The 26760-nt window shown below is 41.2% G+C and overlaps 2 protein-coding genes across 3 annotated transcripts in view; one reads left to right on the top strand and one right to left on the bottom strand.

Moving 5' to 3' along the window:
• Positions 1-6375, bottom strand: part of mtfr1l (mitochondrial fission regulator 1-like) — a 31407-nt gene extending 25032 nt beyond the window's left edge. Inside the window, exon 1 of the mRNA XM_063035075.1 lies at positions 6251-6375. The gene's annotated coding sequence lies outside the window, so the exon portion shown is untranslated. The remainder of the gene's footprint in view (positions 1-6250) is intronic.
• Positions 6376-6504: 129 nt separating this feature from the next.
• Positions 6505-26760, top strand: part of si:ch211-15d5.11 (nuclear receptor coactivator 7) — a 110314-nt gene continuing 90058 nt past the window's right edge. The window contains exons 1-2 of one of the 2 annotated variants that reach the window (XM_063034679.1): positions 6505-6981; positions 9849-9950. The gene's annotated coding sequence lies outside the window, so the exon portion shown is untranslated. The remainder of the gene's footprint in view (positions 6982-9848; positions 9951-26760) is intronic. The other variant, XM_063034678.1, reaches the window with a different exon arrangement.

Raw genomic sequence — 26760 nt, 5'->3', positions numbered from 1 at the left:
TCCTCCCTCCCTTTCTCCTATGGTCCACTCTCCTCTCCCATCAGATTCCTTCCTCTCCAGCCCTTTACCTTTCCCACCTACCTGGCTTCACCTAGCTACCTTCCTTCTCCTCCTCCCACCTTTTTATTCTGGCACCTTCCCCTCTCCTGCTCAGTCCAGAAGAAGGGTCTCGGCCCAAAACGCCAACTGTTTATTCTTTTCCATAGCTGCTGCCCGGCCTGCTGAGTTCCTCCAGCATCCTGTGTGTGTTGCTTTTAATGTCCAGCATCTGCAGACTTTCTCGTGTTTATGATTCTGTAAGTATAACTGTGTCAGAATTTTCTTAACTAATCCATGGCACAGCCCTCTCAATTTAGTCACTTGGCCTTAAAAGTAGAAACTAAGGAACCAACCTTGGGAACTGGGTTAAAAAAAAAACAAAGCTATGGGAGTTCATTTTTAATTAATAATTCATTGGTTTTTGTTCAATACCAAAGCTTAAGCATTTGCTAAAAATACATACAAATCTCAATACCGTAAAATAGATGTACAATAAAAGTTGTACATTCAAACTGATCAGTAACGGTAAATATATGCACTCAGAAGCTTGCTCCAAGAGAAGCACAACCTTGTAGTAGGGTTTGGAGGCTTGTGTACCTCAGTGACCAGAGAGCTACGTTGGCTGGAGTCACAGCTTTATGCTTCGGCTCTTGGTAGGGTCACCCATGCCAATCAGGTCAAAAGGTAAAGGCCAGACTCCACAGCTCCTCCAGGTTTGGGGGGGGGTTCAGTTCAGGGCTAACAACCCTGACTGGTAAAACAAAACTGAAACAGCAATGAAAAATCCTTCTACATCTGTGTGCAATGGTATTCCTGAGTCTCCCCCCCAGGACCTGCATGTCTGACAGTAGTGACGACTGAGCTACGGACACTACCAGAGATGGAAGACCTTCATTGCAACCCTAAACGCCAGTGCAGTAACAGGCAGTAGATAGGTATTCAGAAGCTCATGTATTAACAGACTAGATTTTAATTGTCCATACATCAACCACACACTTTCACTTTAACCTCAAATTTACAGTTCCCATTATAGTGTTACCCACATATTTCCATAGCAGCCATCCATGGCAGATGCAGTTTAATGTGGATAAATGTGAGGTTATCCACTTTGGTGGTAAGAACGGGAAGGCAGATTATTATCTAAATGGAGTCGTCAGGAAAGGCGAAAGCACAACGAGATCTAGGTGTTCTTGTACATCAGTCACTGAAAGCAAGCATGCAAGTACAGCAGGCAGTGAAGAAAGCTAATGGCATGCTGGCCTTCATAACAAGGGGAATTGAGTATAACAGCAAAGAGGTCCTTCTGCAGCTGTACAGGGCCCTGGTTAGACCACACCTGGAGTACTGTGTGCAGTTTTGGTCTCCAAATTTGAGGAAGGACATTCTTGCTATTGAGAGAGTGCAGCGGAGGTCCACAAGGTTAATTCCTGAGATGGCGGGACTGTCATATGTCGAAAGATTGGAGCAACTGGGCTTGTATACTCTGGAATTTAGAAGGCTGAGAGGGGATCTTATTGAAACATGTAAGATTATTAAGGGATTTTGACACGCTGGAGGCAGGAAGCATGTTCCCGCTGATGGGCGAGTCCAGAACCAGAGGCCACAGTTTAAGAATTAGGGGTAGGTCATTTAGAACGGAGTTGAGGAAAAACTTTTTCACCCACAGAGTCGTGGATATATGGCCCAGAAGACTGTGGAGGCCAAGTCTCTGGATGCTTTCAAAAAAGAGATGGATAGAGCTCTTAAAGATAGCGGAATCAAAGGTTATGGGGATAAGGCAGGAACTGGATACTGATTGTGAATGATCAGCCATGATCACAGTGAATGGCGGTGCTGGCTCGAAGGGCCGAATGGCCTACTTCTACACCTATTGTCTATTGTCTATTATCTTCATGAACCCAAGTGGTGAAAATTATAAATAGTTCCCTCATCTGGTTAGAAACAGATTTCCTGTGATAAAAAAATGCTGAATTTGTTCTATCAACTGGCTTTCTAGAACCAGTTAAACACAATAAAATTTCAGACAGATTACCCACTCAGAATTTTGAGTTTACGTTTCTCGTAAAAATACTGCAAATTAAGCAGAAACAAGAGAAGTAGGAAACACGCGGCCTTTTGCCATCTGCAGGTTAACAGCCTCAGAGGTTAGGCCATGTAATAACAGCAGTCAAAATGTTAACACAGTAGCCAAAAATGCCCTCTCTACCATCTTGGCTGAGTCATTAAAGTTACAAAAATAAAAGTCCATAAACACAAGTGCATAATTTTAAAATCAGAGGCAAGACAGCCCAAGTGGTTGGGGCATCGTATCAGGAGCAATGATGATGCACTGTATTCACACGAAACAAAAAGGCAGAAACCCTACTCAGTTAAAAGGGAAAATACTAACAGATTTGTATTTAAAGTTCAAAGTAAAATTATCAAAGTACATATATGTTACCATATACACAACCCTGAGATTCCTTTTCTTGCAGGCATACTCAAACAGCTTTGGAGTGTTTGCAAAAACAGAATCAATCTACATATTGAATTTGAATGGTTTTTAAAACACTCAGATCTCTGGTTTGATGCTTTATATAGCAGCGAATATTCACACCCTTCTTTTAATTACAAATTTGAAAACCATGAAAGAATTGTGTCAAATCACAAACAAGAGAAAATCTGCAGATGCTGGAAATCCGAGCAACACACACAAAATGCTGGAAGAACTCAGCAGGCTAGTCAGCATCTATGGAAAACAGAACAGTTGATGTTTCGGGCTGAAACTCTTCGGCAGGACTAGGGAAAAAAAGCTGAGGGGTAGATGTGATAAGTGGGGGGAGGGGAGAGAGATACACCAGGCAATATGTGAAACTTGGAGGCTTGGAGGGGGAGGGATGAAGCAAAGAGCTAGGAAGTTGGTGAAAGAGACAGAATGCCATGGAAGAAGGGGGGGGGCGAGGAGCACCAGAGGGAGGTAAGGAAAAACATGAGAGAGGAAAAGCGGATGGAAATCAGGGAAGTGTCAAGTTCACGCTTGGCTATGACCACAAAATATGCAGGTTAAGTAGCATCTATGGAAAGCAAAAGAGTTACCTTTCAGACTGATGACTTTCAGTTTCAAGTTCCTGGATCTCGGAGGACCTAACATGGTCCAAACATACTGATGCAGCCTCAAATAAGGCAAGACAGCAGCTATATTTCATTAGTATGAGGAGATTTGGTATGCCACCAAAAACACTGCAGATTTGTACGGATGTACTGTGGAGAGCATGCCAGCTGGCTGCATCATTGTCTGGTATGGGGGCAGGAGGCTACTGCACAGGATCGAAATAAGCAGCAAAGATTTGTAAAATTAGTCAGCTCCATCGTGGGTACTAACCTTCACAGTATCTAGGACAGCTTCAAGGAGTGATTCCTCATAAGGCTGGTGTCCATCATTAAGAACCCCCATCATCCAGGTCATCTTCAAGGAGGGATGCCTCAAAAGCGGCTTCTATCATCAAGGACCCCCACCACCCAGGACATGCCCTCTCCTCATTGTTACCATCAGGAAGGAGGTACTAAAGCCTGAAGGCACACACTCAGCAGTTCAAGAACAGTTTCTTCCCCTCTGCCATCCGATTTCTGGACATTGAACTCATGAACACTACCTCACTAGATTTTTTAAAACGTCTATTTGTAAGTTACAAGAGGAAGGAAATAATGCAGGAACTGCATTACAATCTAGGACAAGATCAGATACTAACAGATAAGATAACAACAGAGTTGAGAAAATAAACAAAAGAAAGATATTTGCAATCACAAGGAAAATTATCACAACCAAGGGAATGTACTGATGATAAAAATGATGGAAACATGACAAAAGACCCATCATTGTGATTAAAAATGTACTGAAAATATTACTGATGTCAAGCTACTTCTAGCATTATTTTAGATTGGGCACATTTAGCATGTGCCAAGATATTCTATAAGAGATTAACAGACAATTTAAATTTAGCACAAGGTTAAGCACAAGACCATAAACCATATGCTCAGAAGCACTCAAAAGTACAAGAAAGAACAAACCTCTCAGCAATTTCAAGAGTGGTGAACATGGAAAAATGTGAACTGAGGATATAATTAAGGTCAGGTGCTCAGATGAAGCCATCAGAATAATCCCACAGCAAGGCAGTTTAATAGCAACACACAAAATGCTGGAGGAACTCAGCAGGCTAGGCAGCATCTATGGAAAAGAGTAAACCATCAACGTTTCAGCCTAAAAAATGGTCTCAGCCCGAAATATTGACGGTTTACTCTTTTCCACAGATGCTGCCAGACCCGTTGAGTTCCTCCGGCATTTTGTGTGTCTTGCTTGGATTTCCAGCATCTGCAGATTTTCTCTTGTTTGTGAAGGCAGTTTAATAGTTTTGTTTGTGTGTCTAGTACATTTAATAAATTGAAATGGAGCAGAAATAAGTAAATATTTGTCCATAATTCCTTGAGGATCTTCAGTCAATTGAGTCAAGAACAGTTACTACCCCTCAACTATCTGACTTCAAATAGAAGGGCATAACTACACTCACTTGCCCCATAATTCAAATGTTCCTACAACCAATGATCTCACTTTAAGGGCTCTATCTCATAATCTCATGTTCTCATTATTTAATGCTATTTATTTGTATTTGCACAGTTTGTCACCTTCTGCACTCTGGCTGATCTTTCATTGATCCTGGTATAGTTACGATTCTATAGATTTGCTGAGTATGCCCACAGGAAAATCAATCTCAGGGTTATATGGCGATACATATGTACTATTTTAAGTCTATTTTATAACGTTTGCATTCAAAAATCAATATTTTCCCCCTACAAGCAATATGAGCCCCTCTCATTTTGAACAGTAAATATGACCACTGGAGATTTAGAAACATAGAAACATAGGAAACCTACAGCACAATACAGGCCCTTCAGCCCACAAAGCTGTGCCGAACATGTCCTTACTTTAGAACTACCTAAGCTTTACCCATAGCTCTCTATTTTTCTAAGCTCTATATAGCTATCCAGGAGTCTCTTAAAAGACCCTATCGTTTCCGCCTCCACCACTGTTGCCGGCAGCCTATTCCACGCACTCACCACACGCTGCGTAAAAAACTTACCCCTGACATTTCCTCTGTACCTACTTCCAAGCACCTTAAAACTATGCCCTCTTGTGCTAGCCATTTCAGCTCTGAAAGCCTCTGGCTATCCACATGATCAATGCCTCTCATTATCTTGTACACCTCTATCAGGTCACCTCTCGTCCTCCATTGCTTCAAGGAGAAAAGGCCGAGTTCACTCAATCTATTCCCCAATCCAGGCAACATCTTTGTAAATCTCCTCTGCACCCTTCCTATGATTTCCACGTCCTTCCTGTAGTGAGGCGACCAGAATTGAGCACAGTACTCCAAGTGGGGTCCTGACCAGGGTCCTATATAGCTGCAACATTACCTCTCGGCTCTTAAACTCAATCCCACGATTGATGAAGGCCAATGCACCGAATGCCTTCTTAACCACAGAGTCAACCTACGCAGCAGCTTTCCACAGAGTCAACCTGCATAGCACAGTTACCACAGTTTGAGTACAAAATCGTTTTTGTTCCAGTGAAAAAAATTGGGCAGCTTTACATGCTATTATCTCATTTAAGTGCAAACATTTTCAATCATAAACGGTGATAACTTGTTAAAAAGTCGCCTGTTCCCTAACAGATTAAAAATAAATCACATTTTGAACATGGGCAATATTATAACCGCACTGAGACAGCGTTATCAACTGGGCCCTGGCAATCACATCTTAGAAACTAGTCAACGCAGTCAGAACTATACCAAGAATTTGCTGGTTTGTTCCAGTTGGTATTTGGTGAGCCTGGGGATTTTGGAAAGCTATTTAAATGCGTGGTCAAAACACATCAAGGTCAGCCAATACCAACAACTCCTGATGGAAAAGATCGTACATCCCTTCAAAAGGCTTACTGAATTTTACTTTATAATAATAAAAGATGAACACACTGTCCAAGTTATAAGTTTGGACCAAACCACTAGTTCATGAAGTCATTACATATTAATTATTTAAGCTGAACTGAAATATCTTATACCCTTTTAGTACGACAGCGCAGTTCAATTAAACAATAGTGTTCCTATCCCACTAGACTTTAAAGCCACAAGCCTTAAAGTCTAGTGCTGAAATACTTATTGCGCATTAAAGATGCAAAATGTACCTTGCCAACAAAGAATTGGCCCTCGTGCGTTAAGGACACCAACACATTCGGGTTGTCAAGCTAAACCGAGCTCGTAGCTTCCGGCTCGACTAGGCCGCTTGGTGTAGAAGACTGGCAAGTCGTTTCCATGGGCGTTTTAACAACCCCGTCTCCTATTGGACCCTTGGTGAGGTTCCCGATTGCTTGTAGCCAATAGGTTGCCTGGGACGGAGGGGCTGGCGCCCTGGCAGCCGGAGGAAGGGGAAGAACAAAGATGTCGGCCTGCGGTTTTAAAGGGTCCCCTGACTTGAGACAGAGACACGGTTGCTATACGGTGCATGGGGGTCATCACACCATCTGCCTCACAAACTGCCCACCCATGGCTATTTCCCTTCCCCATTCTTGTACCTCAGAAACGATCTCCTTGTTTCAATTGTAACTAATCGGTCATTTATTGTCGCTCGCCCGCCGGTGATCAACCAGTTGGGCGGTACAGAGAGTGACGTTTTGTCAAGTGAAGGCTTTTTTTGTGTGTGGCAGATGATTTGTTAATGCTTAAAACTACTCATCAATATTTTCGCTTCCTCTCGATTTTATAGTGCTGGTGCTTTAAAAAAAAGTGGCGTATGTCAGAATGCAGTATTTTTCCAGAATCTGTTCAGAATTCATCTGGTGGCACTTAAGAAATACATGCAAATACTAGTCCGTTCCACTGAATGAAAATCTAATAACTAAAATGCGACAGGATGTAGGTGAGTGTGAAAGCATTGATTTCTAATTTAGAAATAATCTTTCTACATGATATGCACACCGCTTTGTAGCTAGTTCGTGGCTTCTTTCAACCTCTAATGGCATTTTGAGACGCGCTCTAATTCCGCATTTAGGTTATTGTTTTGCAGTGGCAATCATGCTTGTGAGGTAAAATGTTCACATCTCACTACAGGCACGTGAAAGAAAATCGAGTGCATTACCAAGAGTGTACTGCACCAAAAGGTGTACTGTCATATCTTTTCTCTCAACTGAATATACTGTCCTGTTCAGGAGGTCTAGCAGCTGTACTTACCGGTTTATACTGCTGAAGCAGATTTTCTGGTCATTATTAACTTGGGTTGATAACCTCATGATGAAACACTGACCATTTTTCTCATCCAGAGATTCTGCCTGACGAACCGAAATCTCCCTAATTTTCTCTTTTTAGTTCAGATTTCTAACCTGCAGTGTTTTGCTTTTCAGTCTGGTCATTGATTGTGGCTTGTTGAGCGCAAGTTGTAGTACTGTATGTCTGTTCATAAATCAGAATCAGATTTAATATCACCAACATGTGTCGTGAACTTTGTTAACTTTGCGGCAGCAGTACATTGCAATACATAATAAATAGAGAAAAAAAATCGAATTACTGTGTGTGTGTGTGTGTGTGTGTGTGTTTGTGTATTAAATAGTTAAATTAAGATTAGTGCAAAAACAAATTTAAAAATAAAGTAGTGAGGTAGTATTACTGGTTTCATTCAGAAATCAGATGGCAGAGGAGAAGAAGCTATTCCTGAATCATTGAGTGTGTGCCTTCAGACTTCTGTACCTCCTTCCTGATGGTAACAATGAGAAGAGGGCATGTCCTGGGTGGTGTCCTTGATAATGAGGCACTTTTCTGAGGCATTGCTCCTTGAAGATGTTATATGCAATTTAATGCCTGTAAAATGCTGTGATGTTTTTGAATTTGTGTTATTTACCATTCCACCTTCATTTAAAGTAGTTTGTGATGGAGATATGTTAATTACAACTACCTTGTGCAAAGAAATTTGCTTAAAACTTGAAATTTGTAGCTTTTCATTATTGTCTTGCTGACCAGGTGAAACAATCTATCAAAATGTCAAAATCATTTATAATCTTGAAAATAAGCTTCACTTTTGGAGCTGTATGGTAAAGGCTCTTGCATCTCAAATATCCAAGCAAGATTGGAATCTCTCGTTCTGGTAGAATCCATAATCCATAATAATGTGTCATAAACATGAGAAAGTCTGCAGATGCTGGAAATCGAAAGCAATGCATGGAAAATACTGGAGGAACTCAGCAGGTCAGGCAGCATCTATAGAAATGAATAAACATCGACAATTTGGGCTGAGACACTTTTTCAGGACTGAGAAGGAAGGGGGAAGATGCCAGCTGGTTATGGTTTCAGTTGATATTTATATCCTGAAGAAGAGTCTCAGTCCGAACTGTTGACTGTTTATTCATTTCAGTAAATGCTGCCTGACCTGAGTTCCTCCAGCGTTTTATGTGTGAACTGGAAGGCCTTACAAACGACTGAGAGGATCATAGGGGTATCCCTAGCATCCACTGGGGGCGTTTATCAGGAGAACTGCATTCGCAGGGCCCTTAGTATTATCAAGGATCCCACCCATCCATCCAGCATCCTCTTTGACTTTCTACCATCAGGCAGGAGACTCTGATAAAGAACAGTCAGAATGGGGAAACAGTTTCTTCCCTCAGACCATTAGGCTTCTGACTCTCCCTGCCACATCACATTCAAAATGTCACCAAAGTTGACATTTGTTACAATATTTAAATTATACTCTTTACTTTGTTTATTTATGCATAATTCCTTTGTAGGTTTTATCTTTACTTTCTTAAATTATTGTGTGTTATATATCTATTATGTGTACTACTGTACTTAACAATATGGTCCAGGAAAACTTTGCCTTGTTTTGCAGTTTCCATGTATAGGGTTAAACGACAATAAACTTGACTTCATCTTTGGATTTCCAGCATCTGCAGACTTTCTCATATTTATGATATTTATATCTATTCAGTTACTACAAGGAGTGGGAATATTAACCCTTTTAATTTTGCATGATTGGCAATTAAAAAATTTTATCATTCCTGGCACTGAAGCTCTAAGTATATTGGTAGATCAAAATGTTTTCATCATAAGGTGAGAAGAATAGAAGACAACAATAGAGTATTGGGAGGTCTACTTAAGTCATTCCTAAATGTTGTTTCAAGAAGAAAGAGAGAAGATATTCCAACGAACCAACATTATGAGAAAGAATGGCAAAGGCTAGAGCAGGTACAATGGAAGTTTGCCACCATTAAGATTTAAAAAGTATAACAGTTACTTGGAAAAAACCAAAACCACTGGCTGAAGTGCTTCAGAATAGCTGAGTCCCAAGTTGAAAAAAGTACATTTGATTGTTTATTACATGATGTTGTATAGTGATAAGTCTGCCTGGGGAAGTAGTGAAAGCAGATACTCTCATAACAATTTAAAACTACCTGAACAATCACTTGAATTGGCATGACATAGAAGGTTACAGGCCACATGCAGGTGCATTGGACTAGTATAGATAAGTATATTGGTCAGCATAGGCATGGTTGGCCAAAGGCACGTTCTGTAAACAATGACTTTATGACCCTACTTACTTACTTGGGCTTTTAGCTCCCAGTGGAGCACAGGCTATCGATGATCTCGCGTCCCTATTATCCTCTGAAGTTGATGGTATGGTTGGAATACATCAGTGCTTCTACAATACATTGCATCCATTGTACAGGGATTGGCCTATACAGCTTTACCAGAGCAACACACACAAAATGGCCGAAACGTTGACTGTACTTTTTTCCCTAGATGCTACCTGCCCTGCTGAGTTCCTCCAGCATTTTGTGTGTGTTGCTCGGACTTCCAGCATCTGCAGATTTTCTCGTTTAACAGCTTCTCAAAGGTTCAAAGGTACAATTTAATGTCAATGAAAAGTATACAATATTATCATCATCATCATCATCAGGCGCCGAGCCCAGTTTGAGCTTTGACTGCCATGGCCCACACACTCCTGTTTCGGGTCAAGTGGATCAATTCATTGGTATTCATTTCCAGTTCTCTGGTTGCTGTCTCCATCATCATTTGTCTTTGTCTTCCTCTTGCTTTCTTCCCTTCAATCTTTCCCATAATTACTGTGCATTCTAACTCCTCTTTCCTAATCACATGTCCAATGAAGTCACGTAGCCTTTTCATGATCTCATACATTACTTCTCTTTTTGTGTTTGCTCTGTTCATGACATCCTCATTAGATATTCATTTCGTCCATGATATTCTTTGCATCCTCCTCAAAAACCACATGTCTGCTGCTTCAATTCGTTTCCTCACATTACTAGATATTGTCCAACATTCTGAGCCATATGACATAACTGGATAAACGTAACATTTCAGTGCTCTGAGGCAGGTTGTCATGCCTAGTTCAGTGTTGGTCAGTATACTCTTTATTCGCGTAAAGGTGTCTTTTGCCATCCCTATTCTTCTTTTATGTCCATGTTGCACCTGCCATCTGATTGAAAGATATAAGATTATTAAGGGATTGGCAGGAAACATGTTCCCGATGTTGGGGGAGTCCAGAACCAGAGGCCACAGTTTAAGAATAAGGGGTAGACCGGAGTTGAGGAAAAACTTTTTCACATAGAGGGTTGTGGTTCTGTGGAATGCTCTGCCTCAGAAGGCAGTGGAGGCCAATTCTCTGGATTCTTTCAAGAAAGAGTTAGATAGAGTTCTTAAAGATAGCAGAGTGAAGGGATATGGGGAGAAGGCAGGAAAAGGGTACTGATTGTGGATGATCAGCCATAATCACAGTGAATGGTGGTGCTGGCTCGAAGGGCTGAATGCCTTATTCCTGCACCTATTGTCTATTGTCTATTGTGACCCAGCTTCCTAAGTAGCAAAAGTTCTATACTTTTTTTTATGTCTTCCCTGTTTATACTCAGCTTGCAGATAGGATTCTCCTTTTTGGATATCACCATATATTCTGTCTTTTTGCAATTGGTTATATATACATAATCACCTTTGGGGAAAAAAAGGCCAGCAAAGTCTGCTCCATGTTACATCAAGCTGAACGTATGTAGCAAACTCCATTTGCAAAAATATTTTGCCATTATTGGCAAATATTACACGAGCATGTCTTTGACTTTTTGAAGGGAATTAGCCCATGATTAATGCTGTTGGCATATGCAAATTTCAAGGTGTACTTGTGTGCCCTTGCTCAGTTTGGTGGTGGTAATGTAGAATGAAGATCAAGCCAGATGATCGTTAAAATGGTAAGGATGTTGAAGATGTTCAGAAAATAGTAAATAGACTAGTAAACCCTGATCCGCTTATGTCTACTAAAATTAAGAAGTAGCAGGACTGATGTTGGTATGATATATAAGGCACTGGAGAGACCTCACTTAGAGTATTGTGAGTAGTTTTGGGCCCCTTATCTAAGAAAAGATGTGCCTACATTGGAGGGATCCAGAGGAGGTTCACGAGAATAATTCTGGGAATGAAAGGCTTCTTATATGAGGGGCATTTGATGGCTCTAGGCCTTTGTTCACTGGAATTTAGAAGAATGACAGAGGTATCTCATTGAAACCTTTCGAATGTTGAAAGGACTAGATAGAGTGGATGTGGAGAGGATATCTCCTATAGGATCAGAGGGCACAGCCTCAGAATAGAGGGTTGTCCATTTAGAACTGAGACAAAAAGGAATTTATTTAGCCAAAGAGTGGTGAATCTATCAAATTTGTTGCCACAGGTGGCTATGGAGGCCAAGTCATTGGGTGTATTTAAGGCAGATGCTGATTGGTTCTTTATCAGTCAGGATGAAAAGTTACGGGGAGAAGGCGGGAGAATGGGGTTGAGAGGGAAACTAGATCAGCAATGATGAAATGGCGTTAGGAATGCTATGGGACAATTGGCTTAATTCTGCTCTTGGATCTTATGGTCTTATGATAGAATGCAGCATTCTGTATGTGTTGCAAGGAATATAAAGGGTATAAGAAAATAAGCTCAGAAGCTGTTGATGAGGAATTGAAAGTGACTCATTTCCTCCATTTTTAATGTTGAAAAATCCAAATTAATTCTCTTCAGCTTTCACATAATCCATCGTAATTTCTTGAAGTATCTTGTCTGTCATTTTAGTTGAATGTGGAACCATGTAACTGTGGTTGCTGTGAGGAAATGTAAGATAAATTTGTACCGTGCTATTCGGAATTCAGGGTTAAATTATTGGGAGAAGGCTAGGGGATCATTTTCTTCAAGTTTTCAACAAAATAAAGATAATTTATATAAAACAGGTTATTTCGCCATAAGACCATAAGACAAAGGAGCAGAAGCAGGCCATTCGGCCCATCGAGTCTGCTCCGCCATTTTATCATGAGCTGATCCATTTTATCCTATTTAGTCCCACTGCCCCGCCTTCTCACCATAACCTTTGATGCCCTGGCTACTCAGATACCTATCAATCTCTGCCTTAAAGACACCCAATGACTTGGCCTTCACTGCTGCCCGTGGCAACAAATTCCATAGATTCACCACCCTCTGACTAAAAAAATTTTTTCGCATTTCTGTTCTGAAAGGGCGCCCTTCAATCCTGAAGTCATGCCCTCTCGTACTAGACTCCCCCATCATGGGAAACAGCTTTACCACATCCACTCTGTCCATGCCTTTTAACATTCAAAATGTTTCTATGAGGTCTCCCCTCATTCTTCTAAACTCCAAGGAATACAGTCCAAGAGCAGACAAACGTTCCTCATATGTTAACCCTCTCATTCCCGGAATCATTCTAGTGAATCTTCTCGGTACCCTCTCCAACGTCAGCACATCCTTTCTTAAATAAGGAGACCAAAACTGCCCACAGTACTCCAAGTGAGGTCTCACCAGTGCCCTATAGATCCTCAACATCACATCCCTGCTCCTATACTCTATTCCTCTAGAAATGAATGCCAACATTGCATTCGCCTTCATCACTACCGACTCAACCTGGAGGTTAACTTTAAGGGAATCCTGTACGAGGACTCCCAAGTCCCGTTGCATCTCAGAACTTTGAATTCTTTCCCCATTTAAATAATAGTCTGCCTGTTTATTTTTTCTGCCAAAGTGCATAACCATACACTTTCCAACATTGTACTTCATTTGCCACTTCTCTGCCCATTCTTCCAATCTATCCAAGTCTCTCTGCAGACTCTCCGTTTCCTCAGCACTACCGGCCCCTCCACCTATCTTCATATCGTCAGCAAACTTAGCCACAAAGCCATCTATTCCATAATCCAAATCGTTGATGTACAATGTAAAAAGAAGCGGCCCCAACACTGTTCCCTGTGGAACACCACTGGTAACCGGCAGCCAACCAGAATAGGGTCCCTTTATTCCCACTCTCTGTTTCCTGCCAATCAGCCAACGCTCTATCCACGTATGTAACTTTCCTGTAATTCCATGGGCTCTTATCTTGTTAAGCAGCCTCATGTGTGGCACCTTGTCAAAGGCCTTCTGAAAATCCAAATATACAACATCCACTGCATCTCCCTTGTCTAGCCTACTGGTAATTTCCTCAAAAAATTGCAATAGGTTTGTCAGGCAGGATTTTCCTTTAAGGAATCCATGCTGAGTTCTGCCTATCTTGTCATATGCCTCCAGGTACTCTGTAACCTCATCCTTGACAATCGACTCCCAACAACTTCCCAACCACCGACGTCAAGCTAACTGGTCTATAATTTCCTTTTTCCTTCCTTGCCCCCTTCTTAAATAGCGGAGTGACATTTGCAATCTTCCAGTCTTCCGGAACCATGCCAGAATCTATCGACTTTTGAAAGATCGTCGCTAATGCCTCCGCAATCTCCACAGCTACTTCCTTCAGAACACAAGGGTGCATTCCATCTGGTCCAGGAGATTTATCGACCTTTAGCCTACTCAGCTTCCTGAGTACTTTCTCTGTCGTAATTGTGACTGCGCACACTTCCCTTCCCTGCCACCCTTGAGGCACCTTTGGCTGGAGGAAATAATCTCTATATTATAGCAAAGAGTTTTAGGAAAGAAAAAATACTTTACATGATCAAATGTTATAAATATGGAATTTTCTTCAGAAAAATGACATTTGTTACGACTGTGGTTCAGTTACCAATTTTAAATCTGAGATTAACAGACTTCTGTTCATCAATTACGCTCATCTTTGTTTTACATGAAATACAGAAGAGTCCTATGATTGTATTGTTGACTTGTAATAGAGTATTAAATGTAGTTTTTCATCTTGGAACTCAGTTAATTGGAAGCATGCCATACATTGCGGTACTCCCTCTCTTAGCCTCCCAGTGACCTTTAGTTGTTTTCAAGTAGTCGCTACACCCAGTGATTGAGTATTTACAGCATATTGAATGAAGAATTTTTCTCCTGTATAATTTCTCACTTGTCGATCTCTTATGATAAGTTCCAGGGTATTTGGATAGAGGAAGCAGCCTGTTAGCATCTACCCTATCAAGTACTTTAAGACTACAAGTTCTATTGCATTCTTAGAGGTGCGTGAGATGGGTGCTCCAACACTCCTGCTGGGTCAGAGTGCGTTTCAGGGACAGGGGAAGGCTTCGGGAATAAACCCCGAGGGAAATATCTGGAGCTGGAGTGCCCACGTTGAGTCCAACACCTGCTGGCAACTCCTGGTGCCAAACTATCAGTCTCTGCCGTTCCTCTGGATTCATCAGCTGCGTGGAGAGAGGGAGCCTGGTGCCTGGGTAACAGTTTGCTCTCCATATTGTACTGTCCTGACTTGTATATCTAGACAGCTAGGAAGCAGCACCCAAGGTTGACCCCGACCAGTGGAGGAAGCCTTAAGTCCAGTCAACGTGAAAGAACTGGAGATTAGCATTCCAGTTGGATTGGGGACAGATATTTGAGTTCTACAGGTGGTCTGAGGGAGTGTTGGGAGTCTGATAATTAAAAAGGATGATTGAAGGCTGTTATTTTGTGGAGGTGGATTACTGGATTTCGATTGGGAGCCGTTGACTGGGGCACGGAGATTAGTACAGTATATGCAGTGGGTGTGAAAGAATAATATATTAAGAATAAATCAAAATGTAAAAGGCTATTTTTAAGTTTTGATTGTACATTTGTTTGAATATGTTTCTCCTTCTGTCTGCTACTGCAAACAACCCCTCCTCTTTCCCCACAATTCCCCTCCCCCCCCCTCCGTTACTAGGAACAGTTGGGATGGTGATGGGGTGAGGAGGCAGAAACCAGGCTTACGTTAGCACGTAGTAGCAGATCGATCAGCCTCTTGAGCCTTTTGCTCATTTCAGTTAGTTTGAAAGAAATAGCTGTCATAACCTTTTCAGTATATCCCAAAGTGATATACAGCCTTTGAAGTATCCAGGTATCAGTGACACACACAAAATGCTGGAGGGATCCTGCTGAAAGGTTTCGGCCTGAAATGTTGATTGTGCTTTTTTCCATAGATGCTACCTGGCCTGCTGAGTTTCTCCAGCATTTCATGTGCGCTTCTTGGATTTCCAGCATCTGCAGATTTTCTCTTGTTTGTGACAGATAACATTGACATTACTTTTCACTCCAGAAATAACTAGTTTTCACATGCTTGGTGTGAAAACAAAATAGTGATGGTTTAATCATTTATATTTTATCTTTTTAGTTGATCATAATCTATTTTTGAATATTTTCTAACTTATTGATTTTTATTTTAATTCCTGTTTAGTATCTTTAGAAGAAAATACACCTGGGCACCAATACACATGTTTAATTTTGCATTAATAAGGAAGTGTTCCACTGGAGTCGGAAGTGAGATAGAGTACATTTTAAAATAGCAAACATTTTTGCATTGTAGTGTCAGTATAACAATGGATTACAATGAACAGAAGGGGAAATAAGATTATTCTTCTCACGTGAAGGCAAATTGTCATTCACCTTTGGCAAAATAAAGCAGTAGAAGTCTGATAAGTTGGCTTAGGAAATGAGAATAAGTTCTGTACATCTCAACAATGAATTATTTCAGAAATCCAATCTTACTCCCTGAAGAAATATTTTTAGGATTGAATTCAGTCCTTTGTACTCTCCGCTAAAAGAGAAATAAATAAAACTGCCTCTTTAGTGCCACACTAAAGTTAAACACCGTCTCCTTTATCAGAAAATGGGAAGAGACTATTCGGCTCTTTAGGTCTATGCTAGTTCCCATAGAAGCAATCCCATTGACACTCCTTATTTATGGGCGACAGTGTGAAATGTGCGGAGGATGATGAGATAATGCAGGATGACTTGGACAAGTTGGGTGAGTGGGCAGATGCAGTTTAATGTGGATAAATGTGAGGTTATCCACTTTGGTGGCAAGAACAGGAAGCCAGATTACTATTTGAATGGTGTCAAGTTAGAAAAGGGGAAGTACAACGAGATCTAGGTGTCCTTCTCAAACTTCCGCTAAAGCCCCACCTCCCCCTCGTATCCCATCCGTTCTTTATTTATACACACACATTCTTTTTCTCTCTCTCTTTTTTCTCTCTCTGTCCCCCTCACTATACCCCTTGCCCATCCTCTGGGCTTTTTCCCCCCCTCCCCCTTTTCTTTCTCCCTAGGCCATGATCCCATGATCCTCTCATATCCCTTTTGCCAATCAACTGTCCAGCTCTTGGCTCCATCCCTCCCCATCCTGTCTTCTCCTATCATTTTGGATCTCCCCCTCCCCCTCCCACTTTCAAATCTCTTACTAGCTCTTCTTTCAGTTAGTCCTGACGAAGGGTCTCGGCCCGAAACATCGACTACCTCTTCCTAGAGATGCTGCCTGGCCTGCTGCATTCACCAGCAACTTTTATGTGTGTTTCTAGGTGTCCTTGTTCATCAGTCACTGAAAGTAAGCATGCAGGTTCAGCAGGTAGTGAAGAAAGCTAATGGCATGTTGGCCTTCATAACCAGGGGAGTTGAGTATAGGAGCAAAGAGGTCCTTCTGCAGTTGTACAGGGCCCTGGTGAGACCACACCTGGAGTATTGTGTGCAGTTTTGGTCTCCAAATTTGAGGAAGGACATTCTTGCTATTGAGGGAGTACAGCAGGAGTTTACACCATTAATTCCCGGGATGGCGGGATTGTCATATGTTGAAAGATTGGAGCTACTGGGCTTGTATACACTGGAATTTAGAAGGATGAGAGAGAATCTGATTGAAACATATAAGATTATTAAGGGATTGGACACGCTAGAGGCAGGAAACATGTTCCCGATGTTGGGGGAGTCCAGATCCAGAGGCCACAATTTGAGAATAAGGGGTAGGCCATTTAGAATGGAGTTGAGGAAAAACTTTTTCACCCAGAGAGTTGTGGATCTGTAGAATCCTCTGCCTCAGAAGGCAGTGGAGGCCAATTCTCTGGATACTTTCTAGAAAGAGTTAGATAGAGCTCTTAATGATAGCGGAGTCAAGGGATATGGGGAGAAGGCAGGAATGGGGTACTGATTGTGGATGATCAGCCATGATCACAGTGAATGGTGGAGCTGGCTCAAAGGGCCGAATGGCCTACTCCTGCACCTATTGTCTATTGTCTATTTCCCTTTACCTTTGCAGATTGTTCACTCACACAAGTCCACCAACTCGCCTTAGGTTAATATCAAAAAGTAGCAATGCTGTGGGTAATTTTAAAATACCTAGTTATTCTACCAGTTTTGTAACTGCGAACAAAGTTACCAGAGGACGCAACTGGTAGATGTAAATGACTTTATTTGGGACACACACATGCTGACATCCTTTGTGTTTGTGTGATTATATATATAAAATAATCTGGACAATTTCTTTGGTTACTATGCCCTTATAATGCTTCTTTTGAGTTACACATAATTTTCAGACTCCTGGATCTTCCCACCAACACACCCAAAATGAGTGTTAATTACTTACTGTGATCATACTCATGCAAAGGGATGTTGATTGTTTTCATGCATATGCAGACATCTCAGTCAGTTGAATGTCTCCTGGTCTATAATTTACTGTTCCGGGCTTCCTTTTAAATTTAATCTACAATCCCTATTCAGATCTGAAGGTTGATTACTGTTGAGGTTAATATTTGTTATATACCCTAACTCCAGAATATGCCCTTACATCAGCATGTCTTTGGAATGTTGGAGGAAATGGGGAAAACAGGGAATATGGAATAGTACAGCACAGGAACAGGTCCTTCAGCCCACGATGTGATGCTGAACTAACCTTTGCAGTACTTTCTTGAGATGGTCTAATCCAGAGTAAATGGACATTAATTTAAAATTGCAGCCAAGCTGTGCCATTTGTTCTATCCAAGGATGAATGCACTGAACCAAGGGTCAGGAAGCTGTCTTGGGTGTTCAGCCAGAATGGAGGAAAGGAAGGGTACACAACAATATCTTACAAATAATTATTCAACACTGGAAAAATTATTTCTGTTATGAACTTCATATACTTTAAACTGGGTAATATAAATAAGTAATAGAGTCACAGAGCACAACAGGATAGGTCCTTCGGCCCATCTAGTCTACCTTGGTTTTCTGCCTAGTTACATCAACTTGCACCTAGACTGTAGCCCTCTATAGTTTAAAAAAAATAATAATTTGTGTCATATTACTCTTCAGCCTACGACACCCATGCCAACTATCAAGCAATCACCTACACCAATCACATTTTTCCTCACTCATTCCCATAAATTGCCCTCAGCCTCTATTATTACCTGTTATTCACCTGCCGCCACCACCACCTTTCCAGCTGTGATTTTTCCTGCCGTACCCTACACTAGGGATAATTTACAACAGTACCCAATCAAACTGCAAGCTGGCACATCCTTGGCATTTGGCGGGAGGGGGTCTAGTGGAGAAACCAAAGCAAAAACAAGAACAATTGCCACTAGCTTGCGACCGCTGTGGATTTGTTATACTTGCGTGACTCATCCCCCAGCTCCAATCGTTGTTCTAAAAACTGAATCCTTTATTCGATCCTTCATTAGCAATTAGCATATGTACAATCTTGAAACGATGAAACTTAAGCATGCTCACATAAGCTAAGCGTTATCTCAGTGGTCCGCAAAAGATACGACGTCCACCGGTCCCAAGATAAGAACTGCCACAAAATAAGCAAGAATATGTAACTTATTCCCTTTGCCTTTACCACCCCACCCCCAACTCATGAGATTAGTTACCTTAATAAATGCGCAACACAGAATTCAAAGGAGATAGAGAACAGATATACGGCTCCAACAAGAGAGGACCAGGGAATCCAGGGAGAACTCAAATAATCAGAACCCAAGGTCAGGTCACCATGTTTCTAGAGCTGTGACACAACAGTATTAAGTGTTGTGTCACTATGTCACATGATTGGAAATTTGTACAGACTGTTTGATGGTATAAATTGCTCCCAGTGAATCATCAGTGAATGCTTTTAATGCAAGGAATAGATAGCCCTGGCAGTTTTCAGTTCCTTTTTAGGTTTATATTGGCCTAGTTATTTTAACCGACAATCTGCTGCTCCTATATATTGTCAAATCTTCTTGCTAAATGTAATTGTTTTTAAAGCTAAAGGATAACAAGGTTTGGGCAGCTATTTAAGAAGGAGTCGAGACTATCTGAAATGGATATTAGTCTGAGGCTGGATCTCAGACTGAGTGGAGGAAAAGCAACAATCCTTGGACTTGGCAGGAGGAAGTGATGGCCACTCTTCACTGAACTCAACTGTCAAATATCGGAGAAACAGAGTTCCAATTTTTGACTTAATATCCTGCCAATGCTTCATATTGTAGGGTAATGTAATTGGTGGAAATGTACAGAATTCACAACTACTGACATTGGGTTTGAGTTCACTTTAAGAGGTGGGTCTGACATGATGAGGTAATTACATAAAGGACTTTTAGTGCACTTTGAGTTCCGTTTTTTGGTGTTCAGTAAATGAGTTGTTGCGGCTTCCCTAAAACATAAAACACCTCCGCTGTTTATTTGTAAACCTACAATATCACATGTTTAAAAAAAAAGCAACTTCAGTCAAGTTCCAAATGACAGGGCGAAATGGCAGCATAGTGGTTTGCAAGGCGCTGTTACCACTCAGGGCACTGGGGTTCGGAGTTGAATTTAGACACCACTTGTAAGGAGTTTGTAGGTCCTCTTCATGAACATGTGGGTTTAATCTGGCTGCTTCGGTTTCCTTCCACTGTCCAAAGACGTACCAGTTAGTGGGTTAATTGGTTATTGTAAATTGTCCTGTGATTAGGCTAGGGTTAAATAGGTGAGTTGCTGGGCTGAAAGGGCCTGTTCCAGGCTGTATCTCTAAATAAATAACTAAAAATAGTTGGAGTAAACATTTAGCAGAAACCTGCATTATACTTCAATTTACTTTTTGTTTTGGAGAATGCCGCCCTGAGCAGGATGCCCAGGCATACCAAAATGGTGCCTTCAAAGCGGGTTGCCGCACCAAATGGAAAAATGCAACTTCACGTTTGAGTGAACAAATCTTGACTAACTAATGTTCAGAAATACAGTACCTGGTATTTCTGAAACATACAGCATCACATGGTATGTTTCAGGCCACAATGTTGTGTGGAAATTGCAAAGGGATATATAATGAATTCCCACTTCCCTTGTGTTACTAACCTTGACTTCCTCCTGTGATCCCTACCATCATAGAAGCCAGTTTAGTTAAATTTCACATGTTTATCAAGAAATTGTTTCAAGTACTGGATACAGCATAGGATAAGGGACCTAAAATGATCTTGCCTTTGCTCTGGAAATGTGCCTTTAACCACACTGTTCCCGTACTTCCTGTAGGGAGTTTGTACATTCTCTCCATGACCTTGTGGGTTTCTTCCAGTTGCTCCGGTTTCTTCCCACAGTCCAAAGACGGACCAGTTAGTAGGTTAATTGGTCGTTGTAAATTATCCCATAATTAGGCTAGGGTTAAATAGGGGGATGCTAGATGGCACAACTCAAAGGCCCTATTCCGTGCTGTATCTCAATAAATAAATAACACTGTTATCTAACTGACAATGTAGAATGTTACCCAGGTACCACAAAAGCAGAACTAACCAATCCAACCAATCCAGGTAATTATCACCTAATCACAACCCAAGTGAAAGAAGCCCATCATCAACAGCATTATCAATTGCCTCTTGCCAAATGGTGCTCAGTTTCTGATTTGCCAGTAAACACAAAATACTCTGCAGATGCTGGGGTCAAAGCAACACTCACAACACGCTGGAGGAACTCAGCAGGTCGGGCAGCATCCGTGGAAACGATGAGTCGGCGTTTCAGGCCGGAACCCTCTGAATTGCCAGGATCCCTCAGCTGCATATGTCATCACAGCCTTGACACAAACATCTCTTTGCCCTAAATTATCAAAAGGAAATGAGAGTGACTGTCCAAGGCATCATGTGATCTAGTGTGGCATGTAGGCACTCTGGTGAAGTTGTAATCAGTGGACTTCTAAGGAAAAGCAGTGGCTGGGATCGTAACCCTGTAATCTCATCGGACATCAGTCCTCCCTATCCCTGGACATCATTGTAAGAATCCTTCAGGCCCCTGTTCCAGGCACAGCCATCTTCAGCTGCTTCAGCAATGAGCTTTCATCCTGCATGCTTAACTTCATTTGCAATTCCTCAGCAATTGAAGCAGCCCATGGCTGTGTACAGTAAGTCCAAGCACATTCATTTGTGTGCAGATGTCACAGGTCTTATTTTCTCCACTGAGAATGTCTTGACAAGCTGCAACTCCATCTGGTATGGGAGTAGCCAAGCATTAGCGGAAGTCCCTACAGAAGATTGTGAGAACGGTTGACAGGATCATACTTTATTGTCACCAAACAATTGATACTAGAACGTATAATCATCACAGTGATATTTGATTCTGCGCTTCACACTCCCTGGATTGCAAATATTAAATATTAAAAATAGTTAAAATTTGTAAATATTAAAAAATTAAATTATAAATCATAAATAGAAAATAGAAAAATGGGAAGTAAGGTAGTGCAAAAAAACTGAGAGGCAGGTCGGGATATTTGGAGGGTACGGCCCAGATCCGGGTCAGGATCCGTTCAGCAGTCTTATCACAGTTGGAAAGAAGCTGTTCCCAAATCTGGCCATATGAGTCTTCAAGCTCCTGAACCTTCTCCCGGAGGGAAGAGGGATGAAAAGTGTGTTGGCTGGGTGGGTCGTGTCCTTGATTATCCTGGCAGCACTGCTCCGACAGCGTGCGGTGTAAAGTGAGTCCACGGACGGAAGATTGGTTTGTGTGATGTGCTACACCGTGTTCACGATCTTCTGCAGCTTCTTTCGGCCTTAGGGGTCTTAGGATTATAGGGGTCCCCCTACCAGCCTTCGGAGACATTTATCAGGAGTTCTGCATACGCAGGGCCCTTAGTATTATCAAGCACCCCACCCATTCATGCAGCATCCTCTTTGACTTTCTACCATCAGGCAGGAGACTCCGATGCACGAAAACAAGAACAGTCAGGATGGGAAACAACTTCTTCCCTCAGGCCATTAGCCTTCTGAACTCCCTGTTGCATCACATTCAAAGTGTCACGGGTTAATCTGTTATATACTTTACAATATTTAATTAGTGCAGTTTACATTATTTATTTATGCATAATTTATCTGTCGATTTTATCCTTACTTTCCTAAATTATTGTATGTTATGTGTACTACTGTGTTTTACACCCTGGTTCAGAGAAACGTCGTCTCGTTTGGCAGTATATGTCTACAATAAACTTGACAACTTGAAAATTGCCAGGTAGTGCTTCATCTTCAAGAAGAGAAATAAAACTATTTTAATGTCAACATTTCATTATAAATAAAGCAATAAAAATTAACACCTATTTATTTTACTTCTGTGATGCAAGTGTTCTAGTATTTTTTAATATGGTGGTGATAAATATAGTGGAAATTTGAAATAATTCTGGATGACGGCGAACTTGAGCTGGTCAGTGGCTTAGGAGAATTTGCTGTGTTACCAAGAAGTTTAAAAAAGGAATGAAATTATGTTTTAAAAATTGAACTAAAAAAATTCAAAAAGACCCAGGTGTTTCGCATTTAACTAATTACTTTCTATCAAAATTGTAAGTTACTGTGAATGAAAATATGTTTTCAGATAGTTCTGGCAAACAGCAAATTCACTAACTGATCACCGAATCTGTTTTTGATGGTATTTGTGGGAGATTGGAGATGGAAATTAGCCAGGACATAAGATGAACTCTGAAAAACACCACTGTAGAATCTTTTTGGTACACCTGAACAGACAGGCAGAGATGGAAGCTCTGAGAATTTAGCTCTTCCTTAAGATCAGGGGTTCCCAATCTTTTTTATACCATGGACTCCTACCATTAACCGAGGAGTCCGTGGACCCCTGTTGGGAACTCCTGCTCTGGATCTTCTGGATTTTGCATGTTCAGAGAGGTTGATCCTTGAGTCCAATCTTACATGGACTTTGTATCTACCATTCAAGTGGATACTTGTGATTTTTCGCTGGTGTGTTTGCAATTGTGCAGGAGAGAGCTAGAGAGACAGAGGTTCAAAATATTCCCTAAAGAAAGCATGATGAAATATATCAGTAAGATGAAAATATTTGCATATTAATTCACCTCCATTCTCCCACTGCATCCCCCCCCCCACCCACTTTCATGGGCACATCTTCCTTATACCAAAAAGGGCACAGAAATAAACCATTAAACAATTTCCTATCCCTTCAAGGAATAACAATCATGGGGACAGGATCCTTGATATTATGTTTTATTTTTCATCCTTTACTCATTAATACAAGCCTGAAACTGTTACCAAAAAAGCACAGTCATCAGATAGCTCAATATATTGTCAATAACTCAAAATGTTCTCCAACACAAATTCTAGAATGACTGCAGAGAGATAATATGCACGTAAAATATTTTGAAAGCTGCATCTGAGGGAGTTGTGGAACACTTGACGTGAATAGTTTCAAAGTCGACTTTAATTTCAAATGCAAAAGTATATGAATGTGCAGGTGCAATGAAAAATTTACTTGCAGCAGCAGCACAATCACATTGCGTAGCCAAGTGGTTAAGGCGTTGGACTAGCAACCTGAAGGTCACGAGTTCAAGCCTCAGCCGAGGCAGCGTGTTGTGTCCTTGAGCAAAGCATTTAACCACACATTGCTCCTGCACGTTTATAGCCCAGCGGCGGCGGTTGGTGCAGCATGGATAAGATAAGATAAGATAAGCAGCATTCTATTAGACCATAAAATGTAGAAGCAGAATTAGGCCATTAGGCCTATCGAATCTGCTCCACCATTCCATCATTTATTGACACCCATTCTCTTGCCAACTCCCTGTAACTTTTGTCGCCCTGACTAATCAAGAACCTAGCAAACTCAGCTTTCAATATACTCAATGACTTGGCCTTTATAGCCGTCTGTGGCAATGAATTCTACAGATTCACCACCCTCTGGCTAAAGAAATTTCTCCTAATCTCTGTCCTACATGGATGTTCCTCCATTCTGAGGCTGTTCCCTCTGGTCCTATACTCCCCCACTACAGGAAACATGCTCTCCAAATCCACTCTATTTACGCCTTTCAATATACAATAGGTTTCAATGAGATCCCCCTCATTCTTCTAAACTCCAGTAATTACAGGCCAAGAGCCACCAAAAATGCTTCTCATATGAGAACCCTTTCAATTCCAGAATCATTCTTATGAACCTCTTCTGGACCCTCTCATATGCCAGTATATCCTTTCATAGATAAAGGGGCCCAAAACCTTTCACAATACTCCCAAGTGTGGTATAACCAATTCCTTATAAAGCCTTGGCATTATATCCCTGTTTTTATATTCTAGTCATCTTGAAATGAATGCTACATTGCATTTGCCTTCCTTACCATGAACTCAACCTGAAAATTAACCTTTAGGGAATCCTGCACGAGGACACCCAAGTCCCTTTGCACCTTGATTTTTGATTTCTTTCCCCATTTAGGAAATAGACTATGCTTTTGTTCCTTCTACAAAGGTGCTTGACTATACACTTCCTTACACTATATTCCATCTGCCATTACTTTGCCCGTTCTCCCAATCTGTCTAAGTCCCTCTGCAGACTCCCTGCTTCCTCAACACTACCTGCCCCTCCACCTATCTTTGTATCATCTGCAAACTTGGTGACAAAGCTGTCAATTCCATCATCCAAATCACTGACATGGAATGTGAAAAGAAGTGGTGCCAATATCTGGCCCCTGCAGAACACCAGAATAGGCCCCCTTTGTTCTGACTCTTTGCTTCCTGCAGTCAGCCAATCTTCTATCTATTCTAGTTTCTTTCCTGTAACAGCATGGGTTCTCGTTAATCAGTCTCATGTGTGGTATCTTGTCAAAGGCCTTATGAAAATCCAAGTAAACAACATCCACTGGCTCTCCTTTGTCTATCCTGCCTGTTATTTCCTCAAAGAATTCCAATAGATTTGTCAGGCAGGATTTCCACTGTTGGTTTTAAAAACTTATGATGTTCTTTGGAACTCCGTACTTCTTATTTGCATTGAAGCTATTTGCAAAGCAATTTAATTGTTTGATAGAGAATCACACATTTCCATGTTTTCCTACAACGCTAATTAAATATTAACTTTTTTTTAGAAAGTCAAATATTAGCTGTTTAGTATGTCACAGTCAATTGCATTGTATTGTTACTTTTACCCTAAGAAAATATATTACTTATCTAAGGAAAGATTTTTATTTAGAGAAACAGTGCAGAATAGGCCGTTCTGGCCCTTCAAGCATCCCCCAGCTTAACGCTAGCCTAATCATGGGATGATTTACGATGACTGATTAACCGATTAACTAACTGGTTCATCTTTGGAATGTGGGAGGAAACTAGAGCACCCGGAAAGAACCCATGCATTCACGGGGACAGACTCCTTACAGAAGACCTCTGAATTGAATGCCAATGTCCTGAGCTTTGATAGTGTTGCACTAACCACTACGTTACCATGATATCCATATACGGACATACAGTGTTTGCATGGCGAGAATGCAGTGAAATTTATCAGACTAATTCTTGAGATATCAGGACTGTTGTATGAGAAGTGATTGGCCTCTATTCACTAGACTTTGAACAATAAGAGGGAGTCTCATTGAAAAGTGTGATTTTCTAGACAGATAGATGAGGGGAGGATATTTTCCATGACTGAGGAGTATAGAACCAGCGGTCACTGTTTCAGGACACAGGGTGATGTTTAGGATTGAGATGACAAAAAATTCCTCACCCTGAGAGTAGAATTCTGTACGAAGGAGAGCATAAGAGAACATGTCAGTAAATGGGTCAATTTGTAATCACTTTGAAAATGGAGCAAGTTTGAAGTGTCAAATGTCCTTTTCCTGCTCCCGTTTTCTGTGCTTCTTCGTTTTCTATACCTTTTCCCCATGAAAGCTCATGGTTCTGGAGGAAAAATAGCCTTGATACAACACCTGCCATTCTAATTATTTTCCTCCTGAAAGATTTATATTTCAGAGAATGTAAAAGGCAACATTCTCTCATGTCTTTTAATTCTGGATCACAAATCTTTTCTGGTGAGCTAACCATTAGGGTAGCAAGACTTCCATGTCACCCACATGGTGTCCTTGTTGTTCAAAGGTTCAACACTGAGATTCTAAAGTAAGACTCTAGAGGGGAGATTTGATAAAGGTACAGTATACAGAATTATGAGAGGTATTGATAGGGTAAATGCAAGCAGGCTTTTTCCACTGTGGTTGGGTGGCACTACAACTAGAGGCCATGGGTTAAGGGTGAAAGGTGAAAAGTTTAAGGGG

This window comes from Mobula hypostoma, chromosome 28 (assembly GCF_963921235.1).
Source record: "Mobula hypostoma chromosome 28, sMobHyp1.1, whole genome shotgun sequence".
Lineage (NCBI taxonomy): Eukaryota > Metazoa > Chordata > Chondrichthyes > Myliobatiformes > Myliobatidae > Mobula > Mobula hypostoma.
This window is presented reverse-complemented; position numbering and strand designations above follow the sequence as displayed.